The 7,500-nt window shown below is 46.5% G+C and overlaps 3 non-coding genes and 10 pseudogenes across 3 annotated transcripts; all 13 read left to right on the top strand.

Moving 5' to 3' along the window:
* Positions 1-253: 253 nt before the first annotated feature.
* On the top strand, positions 254-372 carry LOC138256734 (5S ribosomal RNA; annotated as a pseudogene).
* Positions 373-818: 446 nt separating this feature from the next.
* LOC138256236 (5S ribosomal RNA) lies at positions 819-937 on the top strand (annotated as a pseudogene).
* A 446-nt stretch (positions 938-1,383) lies between these two features.
* Positions 1,384-1,502, top strand: LOC138254695 (5S ribosomal RNA). The gene has a single exon (XR_011197351.1). It is a non-coding gene; the product is annotated as a 5S ribosomal RNA (ribosomal RNA).
* A 443-nt stretch (positions 1,503-1,945) lies between these two features.
* LOC138252143 (5S ribosomal RNA) lies at positions 1,946-2,054 on the top strand (annotated as a pseudogene).
* A 446-nt stretch (positions 2,055-2,500) lies between these two features.
* LOC138257217 (5S ribosomal RNA) lies at positions 2,501-2,619 on the top strand (annotated as a pseudogene).
* Positions 2,620-3,062: 443 nt separating this feature from the next.
* Positions 3,063-3,181, top strand: LOC138250594 (5S ribosomal RNA; annotated as a pseudogene).
* A 443-nt stretch (positions 3,182-3,624) lies between these two features.
* On the top strand, positions 3,625-3,743 carry LOC138255854 (5S ribosomal RNA; annotated as a pseudogene).
* Positions 3,744-4,192: 449 nt separating this feature from the next.
* On the top strand, positions 4,193-4,311 carry LOC138256049 (5S ribosomal RNA; annotated as a pseudogene).
* Positions 4,312-4,757: 446 nt separating this feature from the next.
* LOC138256235 (5S ribosomal RNA) lies at positions 4,758-4,876 on the top strand (annotated as a pseudogene).
* Positions 4,877-5,322: 446 nt separating this feature from the next.
* Positions 5,323-5,441, top strand: LOC138252538 (5S ribosomal RNA). Its single transcript, XR_011195269.1, has one exon. It is a non-coding gene; the product is annotated as a 5S ribosomal RNA (ribosomal RNA).
* Positions 5,442-5,884: 443 nt separating this feature from the next.
* LOC138254482 (5S ribosomal RNA) lies at positions 5,885-6,003 on the top strand. Its single transcript, XR_011197143.1, has one exon. It is a non-coding gene; the product is annotated as a 5S ribosomal RNA (ribosomal RNA).
* Positions 6,004-6,446: 443 nt separating this feature from the next.
* Positions 6,447-6,555, top strand: LOC138252142 (5S ribosomal RNA; annotated as a pseudogene).
* A 446-nt stretch (positions 6,556-7,001) lies between these two features.
* Positions 7,002-7,120, top strand: LOC138257216 (5S ribosomal RNA; annotated as a pseudogene).
* The last annotated feature ends 380 nt before the right edge of the window (positions 7,121-7,500 follow it).

Genomic DNA, 7,500 nt, shown 5'->3' with positions numbered 1-7,500 from the left:
CCCAAGCTGCTGGTGGTGAGCTGGTCTGTTGCTGCTTGTGCTGGGCCCTAAAGAAAGGGCAGTCTGAGACTGTGTGTAAGTGCAGATGAAGCGATTGTGAGGCTTGTGCAAAACAGGGTGTGCGATTGGCCCTCTGTAAGAAGTTTGTGAAGGAGGGCAGTTTGTGAACAGTAGAGTGCAGGTGTTTGAGAGCAGCAGGCTCCAGACCGGCGGGCTGTCTCAACACAAGAGGTCTGAAACAGGGGTGCATTCTGCCTAAGGCCATACCACCCTGAATGCGCCTGATCTCGTCTGATCTCAAAAGCTAAGCAGAGTCGGGCCTGGTTAGTACTTGGATGGGAGACTGCCTGGGAATACCAGTAGCTGTAGGCATTTTGCCTCTTGCAGACAGTAGGTGGTGCACGTCTTAAAACAAAGGCATAGAGTCCTCTCTAATGTTACTTTTCATTTATTATTTCTTCTACTCTTTTTTCCTTTCTTAAAATAAATAAAAAAACAGCAATAACACTAAAATACACTCATTCTGAAGGAAAATTGATAATTTTTCTGCACTTCACACTCACCCCAAGCTGCTGGTGGTGAGCTGGTCTGTTGCTGCTTGTGCTGGGCCCTAAAGAAAGGGCAGTCTGAGACTGTGTGTAAGTGCAGATGAAGCGATTGTGAGGCTGGTGCAAAACAGGGTGTGTGCCTGGACCTCTGTAAGAAGTTTGTGAAGGAGGGTAGTTTGTGAACAGAAGAGTGCACGTGTGTTTGAGAGCAGCAGGCTCCAGACCGGCGGGCAGTCTCAACACAAGAGACCTGAAACAGGAGTGTGTTCTGCTTACGGCCATACCACCCTGAATGCGCCTGATCTCGTCTGATCTCAGAAGCTAAGCAGCATCGGGCATGGTTAGTACTTGGATGCGAGACCGCCTGGGAATACCAGGTGCTGTAGGCATTTTGCCTCTTGCAGACAGTAGGTGGTGCACGTCTTAGAACAATTGCATAGAGTCCTCTCTAATGTTACTTTTCATTTATTATTTCTTCTACTCTTTTTTCCTTTCTTCAAATAAATAAAAAAACAGCAATAACACTAAAATACACTCTTTCTGAAGGAAAATTGAGAATCTTTCTGCACTTCACACTCACCCCAAGCTGCTGGTGGTGAGCTGGTCTGTTGCTGCTTGTGCTGGGCCCTAAAGAAAGGGCAGTCTGAGACTGTGTGTAAGTGCAGATGAAGCGATTGTGAGGCTGGTGCAAAACAGGGTGTGTGCTTGGACCTCTGTAAGAAGTTTGTGAGGTAGGGTAGTTTGTGAACCGAAGAGTGCAGGTGTGTTTGAGAGCAGCAGGCTCCAGACCGGCGGGATGTCTCAACACAAGAGGCCTGAAACAGAAGTGTATTCTGCCTACGGTCATACCACCCTGAATGCGCCTGATCTCGTCTGATCTCAGAAGCCAAGCAGAGTCGGGCCTGGTTAGTACATGGATGGGAGACTCCCTGGGAATACCAGGTGCTGTAGGTACTTTGCCTCTTGCAGACAGTAGGTGGTGCACGTCTTAGAACAAATGCATAGAGTCCTCTCTAATGTTACTTTTCATTTATTATTTCTTCTACTCTTTTTTCCTTTCTTAAAATAAATAAAAAAACAGCAATAACACTAAAATACACTCTTTCTGAAGGAAAATTGAGAATTTTTCTGCACTTCACACTCACCCCAAGCTGCTGGTGCTGAGCTGGTCTGCTGCTTGTGCTGGGCCCTAAAGAAAGGGCAGTCTGAGACTGTGTGTAAGTGAAGGTGAAGCGATTGCGAGGCTGGTGCAAAACAGGGTGTGTGCTTGGCCCTCTGTAAGAAGTTTGTGAAGGAGGGCAGTTTGTGAACAGTAGAGTGCAGGTGTGTTTGAGAGCAGCAGGCTCCAGACCGGTGGGTTGTCTTAACACAAGAGGCCTGAAACAGGAGTGTATTCTGCCTACGGCCATACTACCCTGAATGCATCTGATCTCAGAAGCTGAACAGCGTCGGGCCTGGTTAGTACTTGGATGGGAGACTGCCTGGGAATACCAGGGGCTGTAGGCATTTTGCCTCTTGCAGACAGTAGGTGGTGCACGTCTTAGAACAAATGCATAGAGTCCTCTCTAATGTTACTTTTCATTTATTATTTCTTCTACTCTTTTTTCCTTTCTTAAAATAAATAAAAAAACAGCAATAACACTAAAATACACTCATTCTGAAGGAAAATTGATAATTTTTCTGCACTTCACACTCACCCCAAGCTGCTGGTGGTGAGCTGGTCTGTTGCTGCTTGTGCTGGGCCCTAAAGAAAGGGCAGTCTGAGACTGTGTGTAAGTGCAGATGAAGCGATTGTGAGGCTGGTGCAAAACAGGGTGTGTGCCTGGACCTCTGTAAGAAGTTTGTGAAGGAGGGTAGTTTGTGAACAGAAGAGTGCATGTGTGTTTGAGAGCAGCAGGCTCCAGACCGGCGGGCAGTCTCAACACAAGAGACCTGAAACAGGAGTGTGTTCTGCTTACGGCCATACCACCCTGAATGCGCCTGATCTCGACTGATCTCAGAAGCTAAGCAGCATCGGGCATGGTTAGTACTTGGATGCGAGACCGCCTGGGAATACCAGGTGCTGTAGGCATTTTGCCTCTTGCAGACAGTAGGTGGTGCACGTCTTAGAACAAATGCATAGAATCCTCTCTTATGTTACTTTTCATTTATTATTTCTTCTACTCTTTTTTCCTTTCTTAAAATAAATAAAAAAACAGCAATAACACTAAAATACACTCTTTCTGAAGGAAAATTGAGAATCTTTCTGCACTTCACACTCACCCCAAGCTGCTGGTGGTGAGCTGGTCTGCTGCTTGTGCTGGGCCCTAAAGAAAGGGCAGTCTGAGACTGTGTGTAAGTGCAGATGAAGCGATTGCGAGGCTGGTGCAAAACAGGGTGTGTGCTTGGCCCTCTGTAAGAAGTTTGTGAAGGAGGGCAGTTTGTGAACAGTAGAGTGCAGGTGTGTTTGAGAGCAGCAGGCTCCAGACCGGTGGGTTGTCTCAACACAAGAGGCCTGAAACAGGAGGGCATTCTGCCTGCGGCCATACCACCCTGAATGTGCCTGATCTCGTCTGATATCAAAAGCTAAGCAGCGTCGGGCCTGGTTATTACTTGGATGGGAGACTGCCTGTGAATACCAGGTGCTGTAGGCGTTTTGCCTCTTGCAGACAGTAGGTGGTGCACGTCTTAGAACAAATGCATAGAGTACTCTCTAATGTTACTTTTCATTTATTATTTCTTCTACTCTTTTTTCCTTTCTTAAAATAAATAAAAAAACAGCAATAACACTAAAATACACTCTTTCTGAAGGAAAATTAATAATTTTTCTGCACTTCACACTCACCCCAAGCTGCTGGTGGTGAGCTGGTCTGCTGCTTGTGCTGTGCCCTAAAGAAAGGGAAGTCTGAGACTGTGTGTAAGTGCAGGTGAAGCGATTGCGAGGCTGGTGCAAAACAGGGTGTGTGCTTGGACCTCTGTAAGACGTTTGTGAAGGAGGGCAGTTTGTGAACACAAGAGTGCAGGTGTGTTTGAGAGCAGCAGGCTCCAGACCGGTGGGCTGTCTCAACACAAGAGACCTGAAACAGGAGTGTGATCTGCCTACGGCCATACCACCCTGAATGTGCCTTATCTCGTCTGATCTCAGAAACTAAGCAGCTTCGGGCCTGGTTAGTACTTGGATGGGAGACTACCTGGGAATACCAGGTGCTGTAGGCATTTTGCCCCTTGCAGACAGTAGGTGGTGCACGTCTTAGAACAAATGCATAGAGTACTCTCTAATGTTAATTTTCATTTATTATTATTTCTTCTACTCTTTTTTCCTTTCTTACAATAAATTAAAAAATAGCAATAACACTAAAATACACTCTTTCTGAAGGAAAATTGATAATTTTTCTGCACTTCACACTCACCCCAAGCTGCTGGTGGTGAGCTGGTCTGTTGCTGCTTGCGCTGGGCCCTAAAGAAAGGGCAGTCTGAGACTGTGTGTAAGTGCAGATGAAGCGATTGTGAGGCTGGTGCAAAACAGGGTGTGCGATTGGCCCTCTGTAAGAAGTTTGTGAAGGAGGGCAGTTTGTGAACAGTAGAGTGCAGGTGTGTTTGAGAGCAGCAGGCTCCAGACCGGCGGGCTGTCTCAACACAAGAGGTCTGAAACAGGGGTTCATTCTGCCTAAGGCCATACCACCCTGAATGCGCCTGATCTCGTCTGATCTCAAAAGCTAAGCAGAGTCGGGCCTGGTTAGTACTTGGATGGGAGACTGCCTGGGAATACCAGTTGCTGTAGGCATTTTGCCTCTTGCAGACAGTAGGTGGTGCACGTCTTAAAACAAAGGCATAGAGTCCTCTCTAATGTTACTTTTCATTTATTATTTCTTCTACTCTTTTTTCCTTTCTTAAAATAAATAAAAAAACAGCAATAACACTAAAATACACTCATTCTGAAGGAAAATTGATAATTTTTCTGCACTTCACACTCACCCCAAGCTGCTGGTGGTGAGCTGGTCTGTTGCTGCTTGTGCTGGGCCCTAAAGAAAGGGCAGTCTGAGACTGTGTGTAAGTGCAGATGAAGCGATTGTGAGGCTGGTGCAAAACAGGGTGTGTGCCTGGACCTCTGTAAGAAGTTTGTGAAGGAGGGTAGTTTGTGAACAGAAGAGTGCACGTGTGTTTGAGAGCAGCAGGCTCCAGACCGGCGGGCAGTCTCAACACAAGAGACCTGAAACAGGAGTGTGTTCTGCTTACGGCCATACCACCCTGAATGCGCCTGATCTCGTCTGATCTCAGAAGCTAAGCAGCATCGGGCATGGTTAGTACTTGGATGCGAGACCGCCTGGGAATACCAGGTGCTGTAGGCATTTTGCCTCTTGCAGACAGTAGGTGGTGCACGTCTTAGAACAATTGCATAGAGTCCTCTCTAATGTTACTTTTCATTTATTATTTCTTCTACTCTTTTTTCCTTTCTTCAAATAAATAAAAAAACAGCAATAACACTAAAATACACTCTTTCTGAAGGAAAATTGAGAATCTTTCTGCACTTCACACTCACCCCAAGCTGCTGGTGGTGAGCTGGTCTGTTGCTGCTTGTGCTGGGCCCTAAAGAAAGGGCAGTCTGAGACTGTGTGTAAGTGCAGATGAAGCGATTGTGAGGCTGGTGCAAAACAGGGTGTGTGCTTGGACCTCTGTAAGAAGTTTGTAAGGTAGGGTAGTTTGTGAACAGAAGAGTGCAGGTGTGTTTGAGAGCAGCAGGCTCCAGACCGGCGGGATGTCTCAACACAAGAGGCCTGAAACAGAAGTGTATTCTGCCTACGGCCATACCACCCTGAATGCGCCTGATCTCGTCTGATCTCAGAAGCCAAGCAGAGTCGGGCCTGGTTAGTACTTGGATGGGAGACTCCCTGGGAATACCAGGTGCTGTAGGCACTTTGCCTCTTGCAGACAGTAGGTGGTGCACGTCTTAGAACAATTGCATAGAGTCCTCTCTAATGTTACTTTTCATTTATTATTTCTCCTACTCTTTTTTCCTTTCTTCAAATAAATAAAAAAACAGCAATTACACTAAAATACACTCTTTCTGAAGGAAAATTGAGAATTTTTACGCACTTCACACTCACCCCAAGCTGCTGGTGCTGAGCTGGTCTGCTGCTTGTGCTGGGCCCTAAAGAAAGGGCAGTCTGAGACTGTGTGTAAGTGAAGGTGAAGCGATTGCGAGGCTGGTGCAAAACAGGGTGTGCGATTGGCCCTCTGTAAGAAGTTTGTGAAGGAGGGCAGTTTGTGAACAGTAGAGTGCAGGTGTGTTTGAGAGCAGCAGGCTCCAGACCGGCGGGCTGTCTCAACACAAGAGGCCTGAAACAGGAGTGTCTTCTGCCTACGGCCATACCATCCTGAATGCGCCTGATTTCGTCTGATCTCAGAAGCTAAGCAGCGTTGGGCCTGGTTAGTACTTGGAGGGGAGACTGCCTGGGAATACCAGGTGCTGTAGGCATTTTGCCTCTTGCAGACAGTAGGTGGTGCACGTCTTAGAACAAATGCATAGAGTCCTCTCTAATGTTACTTTTCATTTATTATTTCTTCTACTCTTTTTTCCTTTCTTCAAATAAATAAAAAAACAGCAATAACACTAAAATACACTCTTTCTGAAGGAAAATTTAGAATTTTTCTGCACTTCACACTCTCCCCAAGCTGCTGGTGCTGAGCTGGTCTGCTGCTTGTGCTGTGCCCTAAAGAAAGGGCAGTCTGAGACTGTGTGTAAGTGAAGGTGAAGCGATTGCGAGGCTGGTGCAAAACAGGGTGTGCGATTGGCCCTCTGTAAGAAGTTTGTGAAGGAGGGCAGTTTGTGAACAGTAGAGTGCAGGTGTGTTTGAGAGCAGCAGGCTCCAGACCGGTGGGTTGTCTTAACACAAGAGGCCTGAAACAGGAGTGTATTCTGCCTACGGCCATACTACCCTGAATGCATCTGATCTCAGAAGCTGAACAGCGTCGGGCCTGGTTAGTACTTGGATGGGAGACTGCCTGGGAATACCAGGGGCTGTAGGCATTTTGCCTCTTGCAGACAGTAGGTGGTGCACGTCTTAGAACAAATGCATAGAGTCCTCTCTAATGTTACTTTTCATTTATTATTTCTTCTACTCTTTTTTCCTTTCTTAAAATAAATAAAAAAACAGCAATAACACTAAAATACACTCATTCTGAAGGAAAATTGATAATTTTTCTGCACTTCACACTCACCCCAAGCTGCTGGTGGTGAGCTGGTCTGTTGCTGCTTGTGCTGGGCCCTAAAGAAAGGGCAGTCTGAGACTGTGTGTAAGTGCAGATGAAGCGATTGTGAGGCTGGTGCAAAACAGGGTGTGTGCCTGGACCTCTGTAAGAAGTTTGTGAAGGAGGGTAGTTTGTGAACAGAAGAGTGCATGTGTGTTTGAGAGCAGCAGGCTCCAGACCGGCGGGCAGTCTCAACACAAGAGACCTGAAACAGGAGTGTGTTCTGCTTACGGCCATACCACCCTGAATGCGCCTGATCTCGACTGATCTCAGAAGCTAAGCAGCATCGGGCATGGTTAGTACTTGGATGCGAGACCGCCTGGGAATACCAGGTGCTGTAGGCATTTTGCCTCTTGCAGACAGTAGGTGGTGCACGTCTTAGAACAAATGCATAGAATCCTCTCTAATGTTACTTTTCATTTATTATTTCTTCTACTCTTTTTTCCTTTCTTAAAATAAATAAAAAAACAGCAATAACACTAAAATACACTCTTTCTGAAGGAAAATTAATAATTTTTCTGCACTTCACACTCACCCCAAGCTGCTGGTGGTGAGCTGGTCTGCTGCTTGTGCTGGGCCCTAAAGAAAGGGAAGTCTGAGACTGTGTGTAAGTGCAGGTGAAGCGATTGCGAGGCTGGTGCAAAACAGGGTGTGTGCTTGGACCTCTGTAAGAAGTTTGTGAAGGAGGGCAGTTTGTGAACAGTAGAGTGCAGGTGTGTTTGAG

The sequence above is a fragment of the Pleurodeles waltl genome, chromosome 8 (genome assembly GCF_031143425.1).
Source record: "Pleurodeles waltl isolate 20211129_DDA chromosome 8, aPleWal1.hap1.20221129, whole genome shotgun sequence".
In the NCBI taxonomy this organism is placed as follows: domain Eukaryota; kingdom Metazoa; phylum Chordata; class Amphibia; order Caudata; family Salamandridae; genus Pleurodeles; species Pleurodeles waltl.
This window is presented reverse-complemented; position numbering and strand designations above follow the sequence as displayed.